Source organism: Pipistrellus kuhlii, unplaced genomic scaffold (assembly GCF_014108245.1).
Source record: "Pipistrellus kuhlii isolate mPipKuh1 unplaced genomic scaffold, mPipKuh1.p scaffold_m20_p_1, whole genome shotgun sequence".
Taxonomy (NCBI): Eukaryota; Metazoa; Chordata; class Mammalia; order Chiroptera; family Vespertilionidae; genus Pipistrellus; species Pipistrellus kuhlii.
The window spans coordinates 24,135,671-24,152,303 of record NW_023425404.1 but is presented as its reverse complement, the minus strand read 5'-3'; the positions used below and the strand labels follow the sequence as shown (position 1 = coordinate 24,152,303).

Sequence of the window (16,633 nt, the reverse complement as noted above, 5' to 3'; positions counted from 1 at the left end):
GGGATTTTTCATCTTCACTGACTTTTAAAGCTATAAAACTGAATGAAAATTCATTTTTAAGAAGCCTCAAAAAGGAGAAAACAGACAAATACATCCTCATTTTACATATTCACAAGCTCTGGCAATTAACAGCTGGACATCTTTGCAGGGAGTATTATTCTCCTCACCATACCAGGTAAATTCCCCAGTTTCCCCACCCGGAGGCAAGTTCCACATGGCATCTCAGAGAATTCCCAGAAGCAAGGAGCCCCAGGAATAATCCATTCAGGTATGGGGTACCCCCTTCCCTGGCTCTCCACTGGCCCCTGTCTCACTGAACTCTTGGACAGCGTTGAAAACCAAAAGAAAATGAAAGATATGAACTTGGAAGGAAGTTAATATTATCAATCACTTCCTCTCAGTTTGCTTTTAGGGAAAAGTCAAACTAAGACACGAGTCTAATTCTGCAACCATAGGCAGGTTTCCCCTTTGCCATGCCAATTTTATTTATCTTGTACATAAAAAATAATAATAATAATAATAATAATAATAATAATAATAAAAACTCTTAGAAGGAGCAGAAGGAGCAAGGAAGATAGGCAAGCTGGCCAAGCTCAGGGCAGATGCCATCTCTATTTATCTAAGTTAATTTTAACTGAAGGACTAAGGGCTATGTGAATTTATAAAATATACCCTTTCCATATAGCATTGTATGAGATGTACTTCATAGGTGGTTCTACTTAGCTCACATTCAATTTTGAAAAGGTTATAAATACAGTTTCTTTAATAATCAAATTTTCAACAGCATTTATACCTTTAATAATGTAGGAAACTTTCTTTTTATCTTAATCAGTGAAAAGGGAAATGTATGTTCCACCTAAATAAGTAATAAAATATCAGAGCATAGTCTTTTGCTGAAAGCATACATAACTACATTTCAATTACAGTATTTCTACAGTACCAATAAATAAATGGAGACCAGCTCTTATTCTTCCTTGTTATTTATAATCATAAGTGCCTCTTCTAGCCCAAGAAACAAAGCTACCTTCCAATTTACATAACTACACTTAAGAATAATAAAACTTACCAAGTTTTAAATACTGTTTGCATGTTTTTTTAAGGAAGTTGAGTTTTTCCAGATTTGGATTAGTCTCTAATGATGCTAAATTTACCTGCTTTAAAATCACACAGAAACCCTATCTATCATCATTTGTTCTTCACATAATTACAGAACAGCAGGATCCCGATGAAGAGAATGACCTACTTCTCTGTATAGGGCTAAGTAGCAGTAATTGTGCATCTAAGAAGCAATTAATTCTGAAGGCTCTGCACTAATATTCACGGAGAAGGGTGCGAAAAGCCGATACCTTAATCTCAACTTTCAAGTAATATTAAGTATATATTTAGTTAACTGCAAGCTAAGAATGGTACTAGATACCTACTGAGAAGATGCAGTTGAGTATAAGACATTCTCTTTGCATTTTCCCAGTAGATATCTAGTTATGAACTTCGACCAATGGCAATACAGGGTGCATAAGGGAAGAAGTGTGTGGGGGGAAAAAGAACTTGTCTGTGTTCCTCCTCTTTACCTGATGATGAGGGAGAAAATGAAAACAAAAAGTCACTGTGCTTTGCACAAGACATCCTTGAAAATTCGGTTGGGCACTGAGGTTTCTGATCTCTGCTTTTACACTCCACAGCATCAAACCCACACCCAGGGGATCTGAAATTCGTCCCAACTCAACATGACATTTGCACTACCCAATTTTCAACTGGCTGGTGAAAAGAAAGAAGATTGGTATTCAGGCTTTATTGTTAAAAGGAAGTTTACTGTTTCCTGAAGTGCCTATCATCAGGCTTCCGGTGCAAGGTCAAATCTGTGAGTTGCTTGCCAGATCCATTGAATCTACATCTTGCCAACTCATGTGAGGCTTTAACAGCCATAAAATCCATCAGCCCTAGCTTCTGTCTTCCATCATCAATTTTATATAAAGTTATAGACCACTTCAGCTTTAAGTCAGGTCCCCACACACGCCTCTTCTTTATATAATTTTTTTCACTGATAAAAGTCATGGTTTGATCGCAGGATGAGACCAAGAGAAGCCTGGTTATTAACTAGGTAAGTTTGAAATCTCCTGTTCACTGATGACCTGTTTCTGACATGTTTCTACGTAATATACATGAAGCTCCTACTTCCCTAGTGTCATAGCTCCACCAATTGATGAATCAATTAGAAGTGAAGAACTGAATGAGTCTTAGAGTGGTTTCCAAGGCAATTTCAGTGTTTGCTTCCCAAAGTTCAAATTACCAGTTTATAATGTGTCACTCCTCATAATAAATAATGGGCAAACAGCAAGTGGCATGCATTCTCAAGAGAAATTAGGGCAAATCTTTGGTTAAGAGCACCTGAGCATTGCAATTAACACTCAAAGACAGAGCTTTTCTGCTATCAAAGGCAAGTTAGAGAGCATGCAGCTCTGGTGGGGTGGAAATTGTTGGAGGGGGGGATTCAGCAGAGAGAGAGAGAGAGAGAGAGAGAGAGAGAGAGAGAGAGAGAGAGAGAGAGAGAGAGAGAACACTCATGGATACAGACAACAGTGTGGTGATTGTGGGGTGGAGGCTCTGCACTAATATTGACAGAGAAGGGTGAAGGTAGAAGAGGGTATAAAGGGGATAAATGGTGATGGAAAAAATATTTTCTTAAAATAGTTTGATTCCTGGTCAGGGCATATGCCCAGGGTGAGGCATGCAGAAGGCAGCCAGTCAATGATAACCCTCTCATTATTGGTGTTTCTCTCTCTCCCTCTCCCTTCCTTTCTCTGAAATCAATAAAAACATATTTTTTAAAAAATAAAATGTGCACCATTGTAGAAAACAAGTTGGCAGTTCCTCAAAAAAGTAACTATAAAATTACCATATAACTCCACAATTCCACTCATAGGTATATATATCCCAAATATTGAAAGCAGATCCTTAAACAAATATTTGCCCCATTATGTTTATAATAACACTACTCACAATAGCCAAAAGGTGGAAACAAACCAAATGTCCATCAACTAATGAATGGGTTTTTAAAATGTATTTTATCTAATAAAAGAGTAATATGCAAATTGACCATCACTCCAAGATGGCTGCCCCCATGTGAACACAAGATGGCCACCACAAGATGGCCAGCAGGGAAGGGCAGTTGGAAGTGACCAGGCCTGTAAGGGAGGACAGTTGGGGGCAATCAAGCCTGCAAGGGAGGGCGGTTAGGGGTGAACAGGCAGACAAAGGAGGGAAGTTGGGGATGACCGAGCCTGCAGGGAAGGGCAGTTGGGTGGGACCAAGCCTGCAGGGGAGGGCAGTTAGGGGCAAATAGCTTGGCAGGGGAGCAGTTAGGCATCAATCAGGCTGGCAGGGGAGTGGTTAGGGATAATCAGGCTGGCAGGCAAAAGCAGTTAGGGGCAATCAGGAAGGCAGACAAGCAGTTGGGAGCCAACAATCCTGGATTGTGAGAGGATGTCCTACTGGGATTGGGCCGAAACTGGCAGTCGGACATCCCTTGAGGGGTCTCAGATTGGAGGGGTGCAGGCTGGGCTGAGGGACCCACACACACACACCCCCATGTACGAATTTTGTGCACCAGGCCTCTAGTATACATATAACATACACTGGAATATTACTAAGCTTTAAAAAGGAATGAAGTACTAACGCTTACTACAACATAAATGAATCTTGAAAACACTATGCTGAGTGAAAGAAGATAAGATACTATGTAAACCCTCCTGGAAGCTGGGTATAGCCATAGAGAAGGTAAAGGATGGTATTCATATTCCATCCACACATACTCAACTCATTGTGCCTCAGGCCCCACGTGACAGCCACCCGCTATACTCCCTGCCAGAGAAAACACCCAGGTCAGCCTGCCTTGCTGACTAGAAAACGGGATTTTTTTCCTCACTGAAACATGCAGAATATAACATTTCACACTTAGATTATTTCTCTGGAGTAATCATAAAATGTGTAATATCTACTGCCAGCAAGAAACAGAGGAACCGGGAGCAGTCTTACTTAGATTTCTTATTTGATAAGTTTTTATTTAATTAGAAGAAGACTCTAACATATTTTAGTATTTAATAGGTACCAAGTATTGTGTCAGGAAATATCTATGAAGCCTTGTATATTTATAAATTAAAATTAAAACTGCAGTTATGCTTAAAAGAGAGGAGAAATTGAATTGTGTTTTATTTTTTTCATCAGACATAATTAAACCCCGAAGCTCTGAGCATCGATTAGACACTAGAAATAAAATCTGATTATCTCAGAGACTCATTTCCATGCAAACACTTATGAGTTATCTAACTGCGCATGGCCGTGAATTAGCCATCAACCAAAATGGATTTGTTTTTATCTAGTTACAAACCTTGATTCCCACTTATGAGTTACTTTTGAAGAAGCAGCCAGAGAGCTTTCATTTAATCAAAAGATAACCATCTACATTATTAATAAGTTTATTTTCTTTTTAATGTAGAAATCAAAAGGCCATCATGCTATGTGACAAATGTACACCAAGAGAGCCTACGCAAACAACATCCACTTTCTCTATGGCCCAGCATTACAGAGAATTAGTGTCCCAAGATGTGTGTGACATCTTATGTTCACACAAAGCATCTTCAATAGACTTCACAGAGAACTACAGCTACAGTGAGCATCTGAACTCTAACAGAGATGCTTCCAAAATTTTAATGCAGTTTATGATAGACTAACAAAATGAAACTCAAGACCCAGTCATTTATGCAGAGCCAAAAAGAAATCAAACAAAAATAATTTGAATAGTCTTCCTTATCACTCCTTATCACTGTTTTCTCCCACCACATACTTCATAGGAAGCTGCCATGATGGTTTCATCTTAGTACTATAAGAGGCCCCTTTTGTTTCTTTCCAAGAAATATTTTTGAAAGGGAATCTGATCACATGAGTCTCTGTTTAAAACTCCTTTAAAGCTTCCTATTGCAGGGGGGGTGGGGGAGGGGGGGAGGAGGAGAAGGAGGCTCTAAACTCCTTCACATGGCTTACAGGGTCTGCATTATTTCAGCTCTCACAACAACTCAATGTACCTCTCCTCCAGATATTCACACTTATTCTAACTTCTGTCTCCACCTCCTCTTCTCCCACCTCACTCCTAGTCACTCTCTAGGGTACTATTCAGGGAGATCCACTCTGACCCCTGGACTAGCTCCCTCTCTTGGAGCACCCAGAGCGTCATGTTGTTCTCATATAGTTAATATCACATGCCAAATGTAATATAGCCAGAATTGTCCTTATTAAATGAGTATCTTGCCTATTAGCCAATTCAACTCCAAGGCAGAGAATATGTCTGTCTTGCTCACTGATGCAGCTCCAGCAACACAGAGCCTGTCCTAGGGTGGAGACAGTCTCTGTTGAATTAATGACTCATCTTCCATTATAGCACATTCTTGCAAGGAATGGGGCAGAGCATACACGTTTGGAGCCAGGTAAAGGACAATTGACAATCCAGCTAATATATCTAATATGGTCCTACTGAATATTATCTATAGGAAGGTTTCTTAACCATTTTTGTGCAATGGACCCCTCTGTCAATAAAGACTATGGACTCCTTCTTGGAGTAATGTTTATAAAAAAGCATAAAGTAAAAAATATAAAATGAGAAAGAAACCATTATATTTAAATTCCACTATCAAGCCCTGGCCAGTCTGGCTCATTATGATGGAAGCAACCAATTGATATGTCTCTCTCACATCCATGTTTCTCTCTCTCTCTCACTCTCACTCTGCATGCCCTCCTTTCTCCCTCCCTTCTATTCTCTCTAGAAATAAATGGAAAAAAATATCCTTGGGTAAGGATTTAACTCCATTATCAAGTTTTTTTAAATTAGCAATACTATAGTAAATAAGCCTTTAAGCCTTCTCATTAAATAAGAAGGTCTAGTGGCAGGTCTAATTACTACCCTAACTCCAAAGTGATGAGCATGAGTGACATTGAGATATCTGTGATAACTATAATGTAATCTAAAACTATCTGTAATATTTGTTGTGAGAAAGATGCACTGCTATTACTACTGTGGATACTGGCTACAGTTATTAGACAAAACATTAAAATTCAGTGAGAAGTTAGTGAAAATAAGAATGTAATTTTGACCATTCAAGTGACCACCCAAGGAATTGCACTGGTTAGCTCTCCTGCTGTGGAGCAGTATGGGTAGGGATAAGTTTGTTTTACACTGAGAAGAAAATTTATTATCCCTACACAGATGGCCATATAGGGTTAAGAACAAGGACTAGACTTCTCTTCACCAATTCCCAGATCCATAACCACATCTGTGCAGTGTCTGTGTGTTCCCTGCTCTCCAACATAGACTGCCTAAGCATGGTGGGGTGCCAGTGCAGCCCATTCCTATAGGCCAGGGGGTCCTCTAGCGAAGAGTTTTGGTTCAAAAATTCAGTCAGCCTGGCCAAATCGTTCTCAGAACTGAGCTGTGATCTGGGTCTTTTCCTACTCAGTCTTTCTTCCTTCCCCCTCTCCTTTCACTGGAGCCAAACCTGTGCTGCAGTCAAAGCTCTCCCAACCTCCTCCTGCTCCCTTCCCCTGCTCCTCCAGGTGTTCCTCCCAGTAAGTCTCCTGCACACATAATTCCATCTTCATTCTGCTTCTTAGAGAATCTGAACACCATTCCTTTTAATAAGGAAAAGGAAATTCTATTTGGCTGAGTTGATTCAAACTTGGTTATTCTGAAGATTGTTGGACACACTGCATTTACAACACTTTCCCAATGTCTACTTCTTGATTTCAGAAAAGTTTTACAAAGAATTTTTTTAAAGAGCTTTCCCATTAGCTCTTTGTCAGCTAAAGGAAGGGTCCCATAGGGTTAAGACCAAGGACTAACCACCCTACACAGATGAAAATGGCTCCTTAAGGAACAGAAAGAAGAGGGCTGAGGACCTGCAGCCAACACAAAGACGGTTTAAATGCTATAATTTAAAGGAGACACAATGTCAACCCTTCAGGACAACCTGCTTCTCATTCTTTTTTAAAAAACAGATTTTATTGATTTTTTTTTTTTTTTTTTTTTTTTTTTTTTTTACAGAGAGGAAAAGAGAGGGATAGAGAAGAGAGCTAGAAACATCGATGAGAGAGAAACATCGATCAGCTGCCTCCTGCACACCTCCCACTGGGGAGGTGCCCACACCACAGTACATGCCCTTGACAGGAATCGAACCTTGGACCTTTCAGTCCGCAGGCCGATGCCCTATCCACTGAGCCAAACTGTTTAGGACCTGCTTCTCATTCTTGAGAATCCTTCTGTCTCAGTACTATGGGATAGGACTCCTCATACACAATAAAGAAGTCAAGATACTGGATGGGTAGGGGTAACAGCATTGGAGAAAAGATACTGAGAAAACAGGGTTAGAACAAGTACATTTTAATTGGGAAGAGGGACAAAGGCTGTTGAGAGCACAATGGTTCCACACGGGACTGCAGAAATGACAACAACCTAAAAAGTAATACTGGAACCAAAAGAGGGAACACGAACACATCAGAAAGGGGGACTGGGATAAGCACAGAAATATCAAGATGAGAGAAATAAAGATAAATATGAAATTCCTAAGAGCTGATGGGGAGAAATGTGTTCTTAACATCCCAACTTGAAACTTGGAACTTATTTTTCCACCGAGACCTCTTCTGGTGCATTGGTTAGATTTTCTCGGCTCCTTAGAAGAAATTCTACTTCTGGTACATTGTGAGCTAAAGAGCTGTTATGGGCTGCCCCAGGGACCTTACCACGACATATACCATGGTTTCTAAGGGGCAGTATCCTTTGCATTTCAATCCATTTGGGGGAAAGAATTCACTCAGAAATACACAGCATCCCGTGATTCCCTGCGTAGGAAGAAACATGGCGTGATGGGTTGAATTGTGTCTCCCAAAAAGACATGTTACTGTCCTAACCTCCAGTACTTCAGAATGTGACTTAATTAGAAATAGGATGCTTGATGTCATTAGTTTAATTAAAAGGAGGTCATGCTGAAACCGGTTTGACTCAGTGGTAGAGCGTCGGTCTGCGGATTGAAAGGTCCCAAGTTCAATTCCAGTCAAGGGCATGTACCTTGGTTGCGGGCACATCCCGGGTAGGGGGTGTGCAAGAGGCAGCTGGTCAATGTTTCTCTTTCATTGACGTTTCTAGCTCTCTATCTCTTTCCCTTCCTCCTCTCTGTAAAATAGCAATAAAATATTTATTTATTTTTTAAAAGGAGGTCATACTGGAGTAGGACGGGCCCTGATCCAATATAAGAAGAGAAGAGAGACACACAGAAAAGAGATTGCCGTGTGAAACAGACACACTTAGGGAGAATGCCATGTGATGACAGGGGCTGAGACTAATGTGATGCATTTACAATGCAAGAACACCAAGGCTTCCCCATGACGCCAGAAGCTAGGAAAGAAGCATCAAACAGACTACCCCTTAGAGCAGTGGTTCTCTACCTTCTTAATGCCGCGACCCTTTAATGCAGTTCCTCATGTTGTGGTGATGCCCAACCATAAAATTATTTTCGTTGCTACTTCATAACTGTAATTTTGCAACTGTTATGAATCGTAATGTAAATATCTGTGTTTTCCGATGGTCTTAGGCGACCCTGCTAGTGGTGTTTTACAGGTTGAGAACTCTTGCGTAGAGCCTAAGACCATCGGAAAACACAGATATTTACATTATGATTCATAACAGTAGCAAAATTACAGTTATGAAGTAGCAACGAAAATAGTTTTATGGTTGGGGGTCACCACAACATGAGGAACTGTATTACAAGGTCACAGCATTAGGAAGGTTGAGAACCACTGCCTTAGAGCCTCCGGCAGGAAACAACCCTGTTGAAACCTTGACTTTGACTTCTAGACCCCAGAACCGTGAGAGTGTGTATTTCTCTTGTTTTAAGCCAAGAGTGTGTATTTTCTCTTGTTTATGGCACTTTGTTCAATGACAGCCCAAGGAAGCTAATATAGCTCCCCACCACAAACCTTCCTGCCTTTGTTATCATCAAGTTACTGATTTGTAAATCTCAGTCATGTACCAGGTTTCACGGGGCTGGATTCCATGCCAGAGATGGACAACACTTCTGGGAACTGAGTCCCTGGTAGCAAAAATCAGCTTGCTAATGCTCTCTAAGGACCTGAGTCACCTCTTCGTTGCTCGGGAACAATCTGCATGCTGAGATCACCTAGTTCAGTCCTGACCCCAATATATTACACTGAAATTGTACTTTTATTCCAAGAACACTTATGAAAATTGCCTCATTAATTCTCGTGGCTTCCCTGTACAGAAAGAAAGAAAGGGACAAGTATCATTATCGCAACTTTGAAGATGAAGACACTGAATTCTAAGATCCCAGGGCTACGAAAAAACTGAGAAGTCACTCACTCCAAAGAGGCCCAAACCTGTAGTTTAGCAGAATTACCTGAGCAACACAGCAGAAGCACCGATTCACAGGCTCGGCTCAGCAGCCCCAGGACACAGCCCAGGAACATGTATTTCTAACAAGTTCCCCAAGGAATTTTTTTTTTTTTTTAATAACCTGACTAACACAATTTGCAAACTATTATTTGGGAATCACAGAGAAATCTAGTCTTTCTCAAGTTTTAGGAAGATTATGACATTTGTCAACAATGGACCACATATATGACAATGGTTCCATCGGGTTATAATGAAGCTGGGAAATTCCTATCACCTAGCAACGTCATAGCTGCCATTAATAGAAATGTTCGTGGTGCTTTATCTGCTTACAAGCAAGTCTACGGTTGAAAAGAAAAAACAAACCAAGTAAACCACCATGGACATATTTCTGAAATTGACTGAAACCTCCACAAGAAGAGCCTCAGGCAGGTCCTACAGGAGGTTTTCCCGATGAAGGCATTGTAATCAGAGGAGATGACAGCTCCATGCGTGTGACTGTCCCTGAAGACCTCCCAGTGGGACAAGACAAGCAGGCGGGAGACAGGGATACTGATATCCTGGCCCTGTGAACTCCTAGGCTAATGTGTGTGCTTGTGTCTTAGTTTTAACAAAAAATGTAAAAATTAAAAAATTAAAAGTTTTTAAAATAGAAAAAGAGCCTATAATAATAAGGATATAAAGAAAATAGGTTTTGTAATAGCTGTACAATGTGTTTGTGTTTTAAGCTATGTTGCTATAAAAAAAGGTTTAAAAGCTTAAACAGTTTAAAAGTTTATAAACTAAAAAGTCACAGTAGCTAAGTTTAATTTATTACTGAATATTTTTAATAAACTTAGTGTAGCCTAAGCGTACAGAGGTTATAAAGTCTACAGTCATGTACAGTAGGATCCCAGGGCTTCACATTCACTCAGCACTCACTGACTCACCCAGAGCAGTTCCCTGTCCTGCAAACTCCACTTATACTAAGTGCCCGGTACAGATGTATCGTTTTTTACCTTTTATACTGTATTCCACTGTACCTTTTCTCTGTTTATATATGTGGGAAACACAAATGCTTGCCGCTGTGTTATTACTGCCTACAGTCTTCAGTACAGTAATATGTTGTGCAGGTTGTAGCCTAGGAGCAATAGGCTACAGCGTGTAGCCTGGGTGTGTAGTACATGTTTGTGTGAGTGCATGTTTGATAGCAGAATGAAGAAATCACCCAATGATGCATTTCTCAGATTAAATCCTCATCATAAGCGACACATGACTGTGTATGAACAGATCCCTTTTACACGATTAAATTTCCTATGATCCTCCAGTACTAATCAATTATTTTAATTTTACTTAAAAAATACAACCGCAGAAGGAAATAGAACCAGAGGCACGAAAACATGGAACAGACTGATGAATCTCAAAGGAAAGGGAAGATGAGGGAGGGGAGCGATGAACCAAAGAACTTCTATGCATACATGCATTACCCATGGACATAGACAATAGGGTGGTAAAGGCCTGGGGCAGGGTGGGATCTAGGTGGAGGGGAGCAATGGGGGGGGGGGAAAATACTCTCAACAATAAAGATTTTTTTAAAATACAACCCTATACCTAAATTTTTTTAATCACCAAATTATGATAGCTCTTTTATATGACCATAAAACCAGAACCACTTTAAAAATTAAATAGAACTCAATAAAATCTAAATTGAAACCACCAGGTATTATGTGGGTGCTATGGAACTTTAGATGATCTTTCACTGCTGCAAGACCAACTGGCAGGCTCAGGCCACCTGTGCTTCTGGAAACTCCATTCCCACAGCTCTTCCCTCCATCAGCCACAGCCAGGACTGCCTTCCCACAGCCCATCTCAATGTCATGGCCTTTGGTGCAGGAGGACGTGATCATCAACACAACACAAACACAGGCTTTCCAATCTCATGGCATGCTCAGCTATGGGGAGTCATCCAAATCATCTAAGACATGCTTACCCTCATGTGTCCACATTTTCATCCAAATGTGTGCACAAGATTTAAAGCTTCTCAGAGTAAATTTGTGGAACTCCCTTTGATAAACCTTGATCTAATCCATCTGACTTCTTGTGGGTAGTGTCAGAATTCAGTAAATGTGCAATTCAATTTCTTAGTAGAGTTAACACTATACTGTGCTTACTGTACAGCAAATAAACTGTTCTAAGCCCATTAAATGGTGTACAAGATGATGTTTATTCTCATAGCAACCATGAAAGGCAGGTTCAACCATTAGCTCCATTGTGCAGATGAGAGAACTGAGCAAGAGAGGGTAAGTAATTCGCCCAAGATCACACAGCTCTGAAGTGGCAGACCTGGGAATTGAGCTGCAGAGCCAGTGCTCTTCACTGCTAAATACAAACACTCAAGTGATGGATTCACATCCCAAGTTAATGGTAGAATCTGGCTTCTCTCTGCTCCCAACAAGTGGAACTGTGAGGCAATGGATCCAGGCCAGCATGAGTTGCAGTAATTAGAAGCTTGGGTGAGGGATGTGAGGCTCTGCTGCATAGAGCTAGGGGGGGGAAGGGCCTTAGGGATTCGCCAAGTCAAAAGCCAGGCCAACCACCCAAATAGGCACCCAACCAAAAAAGCTAGGCAAAGTGGAAAAATTCAGGTAAATATCAATAGGACAGAAACCAAGGAAACCAGATGAGTGAGCAGGTCTGAAGCCGGTGAAACAGAGCTTAGAAATATTCTCTAAGCAGAAAAGAAAGATGCCTGCAGCCTTGAGAGTGACAGGGAGGAAGCTGTTAAAGTTGCCAACTTAGCTCCAATTGAATTCTGCAAAAAAAGAACCCCAGTCCTCACAAGATAGATAAAGGTGACACTAGATTCCCTGGAGAGTGAAAATCATAAAAGCTGTGCTGGCTGGTTGGCTCAGTTGGTTCGAGCATCGTCCTGTACACCAAAAGGTTGCAGATTCGGTTCCTGGTCAGGGCACATACCTCAGTTGTGTTTAATTCCCTGTCAAGCACTTACTGGAATCAACCAAATGATGTTTCTTTCTCCCTTCAACTCTCTAAAATCAATAAAAATATATCCTAGGGTGGGGACTTTTTTTAATCATAAAAGCTCAAAATAGGAATAACCCAAGGCTCCATCTTCAGAGACAATTGTATCTTTTGTCTTGTCATCTGAACCATGCTAACTAATCTTTTCACATTCTAAAGCTATAAAGACAGCAAGCTACATCATTGTCATGGGCTCAATCAAAGATGAAGCATGGAGATTAAATGGCTGTGCTACTCCAATGAATAGTCTGCTTTTTTTGAAAACCTTATCTGGATATAATTCATAGGAAGCTAGCTAAAAGGAAAACTGGATTTGTGTGGTGAGGATAAAATATACTTGCAATACTGACCAACATGGCTTTCCTCTCCCCTTCAAATTAGCTGACATTCACCTTGGCAGTCAGCACTTTATGCCTGTCTGCTTCTGGAGAAATCTTGCCGCTTTTTCTAATAGAAGGGCAATTTTTTTAAGGGAGCAGCAACAACAAAATCACAAGAAAAATATGGGAAATGAGAAAGACTGAAAAAAATATGAGAGTAAAAGCAAGAGGAGCAACATGAGACTTATGATGTAGGAAAGCTAGAGAAGGGGTAGGGGGAGGGGAAAAGAATATTTTTAAGTGACTGGCATTAGTAAGAAGAGAGAAAGTAATTGAGCTTTGTGTCCATAGTTAAACCTTTTACTTCAGAGATAAGAAAATCAAACCACTGGACTTTTGATCACTATAGCACTAAGCTTCACTGATGGGAGAAGGGAAAAAAATGTAAGCAAAATCAAAGGAAAACTGTGCCATAGAAAACAGGTGATCTTTCCCTGCTGCAAGATACACTTGTTTCCGAACGATAAAAAGTTGTCATTAACGCAGATACTCACAGTTGTGTGTGTGTTTTTTCCCAGAGGGTGTCTTTCCCAGTCTATGTCAGCACTAAATTTTATGTATGCTGGTTTGGCACCAAAGGTAGCATCTATTTTAGGTTACAAAGTAAAAGCAAAGATGTAGATACAGAAGAGCCTAATGTTTTGAACCTGATGAGCCTACGTAGGTTCTCTGTTCTAGCTCAATTCGACGCCTTATTAAGCTTCTTCTATGACATGGCACTAGCTGGAGGTTTGGTACAGAGATGATCAAGACGCAATCCCTGCCTTGAATGAGCTTTATGTCTCACAGGAAAGACCCTACAAGAATTAATATCAGGCACGTGGCTAAGTCCCCATGATGCCAAAGATGTCTGTCACAAATAATGAATAAAGACACTAATTAAGGAGTGTGTTTACTTCTATGGGAACTCAGGGAGAATCTCACTTCCCTCTGAGGATTTTCAAAGCTAATGATAGTGACAAGAGGGTGTCATACACTAAGCTCATCCTTTCCAATAGCACAGGCACTTCGACTGCGACTCAGAAAAGAGCAACCCTTGTTTTCTTTAAGTCTCAACCATCGAATTCTGATCCTGAATCCCTAGTTGGTTCCTCTTGACTCCCTGTTCCTATAGCTTAAAGAGTGAATTATTCTACCCCGAATCCTCTCTGGTATGTGTGTCCACTTAGGTTCTCACAGAGAGACTCAGACCTGATTTCACACTCGTCAGTCTGCAGTGTCCACTCAGCTCCCACCGCATGAGGTTCACCTTCTAATGGCAGCCTTCTAGTGGAGCACTTTTGTGTGTGTTTTTAATATATATTTTTATTGATTTCAGAGAGGAAGGGAGAGGGAGAGAGAGATAGAAACATCAATGATGAGAGAGGACCAGTGATGGGTCCTCTTGCACGCCCCCTACTGGGGGTTGAGCCCACAACCCAGGCATGTGCCCTTGACCAGAATTGAACCCGGGACCTTTCAGTCCGCAGGCTGACGCTCTATTCACTGAGCCAAACTGGCCAGGGCCAATGTAGCCCTTTTCAGCTGGCTTCACCTTTGTGCTTTGATTTTCTAATGGTGAGGCAAATGCCTTTAGTACAACACTGCCTGACCCTGCAGAGGCAGTGATGTGGAAAGGGGAGTGGATGAACAGACCTACTCCAAGTCCGCAGAGGCTGGAATAAAGCTCTTGGCTGCTTAACTCGCATCCAGTTCAGTCCAAGCAAGTCCAGTGGGGGCCATACTGCTTTGCTCATTATTATACCAGCTAATGTTTACTATACGCTTCCTGGGCACCAGTGTTCTGCTGAGTGTTTGGCAAACATCTCAGTAAGCTCTCAAAACAACTCTACCGCCATCCCATTTTACAAAGGAGGAAGCTGGGGAAGTGCAGGCTTCCTGGGGCCATTCTACAAAGGTCTGACTGAAACTGTCTCTTGCCTTCAGAGCCTTTTGTTAAAGCATATTCAGAACTGTTGTTTGTTTGCCTCTCTGCTGCATTCCCTCAGTCAACCACTCTCTCTATTGTGAAACAGTCCTTTCCTCTATCTTCTGTGACATCATGCTTCTCATCTCTCCTCCTCAGGCTTCTTTGGGAGGCCTTACCTACTACTGTATCTTCCCTTTGAATTATAATATTAAAGTTTCCCAGAGTCCCCTTCCAGGCCTTCTCCCTCTACACTCACTCCGTTGGCATTTTCATCTACTCCCATGGCATCAGTATCATTCAATGCTGATGATTGCAAAATGTATAGCTCCAATTCAGCATCTTCTCTAAGACATATCTCTCTTGCAAGTGTCTCTCATGTAGTACCCAAAACTTAAGTCATGATCTCTCCTCCTCCTCACCCTTGAATTTCCCCTAACTCACATCCTATCCTAGTCTTACCCATCTCAGTAATGACACCACTATCCACTCAACTATATCAACCAGAACACTATGAATCACCTTTAACTCTTACTTTCACTCCCTCCCAAGATCAAAACAGAGGCCATGCATGACAAACCCACAGCCAACCTCATATTCAACATGCAAAAATTAAAAGCACTTCCCTTAAGATCAGGAACAAGATAGGGATATCCACTTTCACCACTCTTATTCAACAAAGAACTAGAAGTCCTTGCCACAGCAATCAGACAAAGTACTAGAAGTCCTGGCCACAGCAATCAGACAAGATATCACAATTGGAAAGGAAGAAGTAAAACTGTCATTATTTGCAGATGACATAATACTGTATATAGAGAACCTTAAAGATCCCACCAAATAACTACTTGAAATGATTAAAGAATTCAGTAAAGTAACAGAATACAAAATAAACACTCAGAAATCAGTTGCATTTTTATAAATCAATAATGAACTATCAGAAAGGGAAACTAAAAAAAAAAAAAAAAACATCCCATTTATAATTGCATTAAAAAAAAATACCTCGGAATAAATTTAACCAAGAATTGAAAAGAGCTGTACTCAGAAAACTATAAGACACTTTAAAAAGAAATTGAAGAAGATACAAATAAGTGGAAGCATATTCTGTGTTGATAGGAAGAATTAACATCATTCAAAGGTCCATATTACCCAAAGCCATCTATAGAGTCAAGATAATTCCTATCAAGATGTCAATGGTGCCAAAACCAGTTTGGTTCAGTGGTAGAGCATCAGTCTGCGGACTGAAAGGTCCCAGGTTCGATTCCGGTCAAGGGCATGTACCTGGGTTGCGGGCACATCCCCAGTAGGGAGTGTGCAAGAGGCAGCTGGTCGATGTTTCTCATCGACGTTTCTAGCTCTCTCTCCCCCTCCCTTCCTCTCTGTGAAAAATCAATAAAATATATATTTTTTTAAAAATGTCAAGGGTGTATTTCACAGAAAATAGAACAAATATTCCAAAAATTTATATGGAAATCAAAAGACCCCAAATAAACACAGAAGTCTTGGGAAAGAAGAACAAAGTTGGAGGAATCATGCTACCTGATATCAGACTGTATTACAAGGCCATAGTAATAAAAACAGCACGGTACTGAATTCAATAAAAATGTTTGATCTTCAGGGCAAAGGACCTGAATAGAGCTTTCTGCAAAGAGGACATGCAGATGGTCAATAGACATATGAAAAAATGCTCAATGTCACTATTCATCAGAGAAATTAAAACTGAAACCATGATGAGATATCACCTCACACCTGTCAGAATGACCGTCATCAACAAATCAACAAACAAAGGCTGGCAAGGCTGTGGAGAAAGGGAACACTCATGCACTGTTGCAGGAAATGCAGACTGGTGCAGCCACTGTGAAAAACAGTATGAAGAGTCTTCAA

At 40.7% G+C, this 16,633-nt stretch overlaps 1 protein-coding gene across 3 annotated transcripts in view; it reads right to left on the bottom strand.

Moving 5' to 3' along the window:
- ARMH4 (armadillo like helical domain containing 4) overlaps positions 1 to 16,633 on the bottom strand; it is a 103,067-nt gene that overhangs the window by 10,651 nt on the left and 75,783 nt on the right. The window lies entirely within an intron of this gene.